This window comes from Myotis brandtii, unplaced genomic scaffold (assembly GCF_000412655.1).
Source record: "Myotis brandtii unplaced genomic scaffold, ASM41265v1 scaffold940, whole genome shotgun sequence".
NCBI lineage: Eukaryota > Metazoa > Chordata > Mammalia > Chiroptera > Vespertilionidae > Myotis > Myotis brandtii.
The window spans coordinates 117,454-117,860 of record NW_005371877.1 but is presented as its reverse complement, the minus strand read 5'-3'; positions in this window follow the sequence as shown (position 1 = coordinate 117,860).

The window sequence follows — 407 nt, the reverse complement described above, 5'->3', positions numbered from 1 at the left end:
GGGCCCAGGGCTCTGGACCAAGGGAAAGTGCAGGAGCCCCGCGGGAGGCCTGGGGGTCCAGTGAGGGGCAGGGCCTGGGCAGCCAGGGCTGCGGGCTGTTTGCGGACCTGGAGCTGGAGGGAGGCTGTCAGGACCCCCCTCCAGGGGCCGGTTCCTCCACGGTCCTAGCCCCGAGTTCCAGGTGTGACTTCTCCACCCCCCTCGTGTCCCCGCTGGCCCCAGCCTGCCCTCCCGCTGGGACAGGTGCGGGGCACACAGCCTGGGGGACCCCAAGCCCCACCTGCAGCCAGGCCAGAGGACCCGAACACCTGCCAGCCTCTCAGAGCCTCAGCCCAGGGGGGAGGCAGGCCAGCTTCATAGCGGACCGTCACCTGGGGCCAGCCAGGGCTGGCGGGAGGACACAGCAG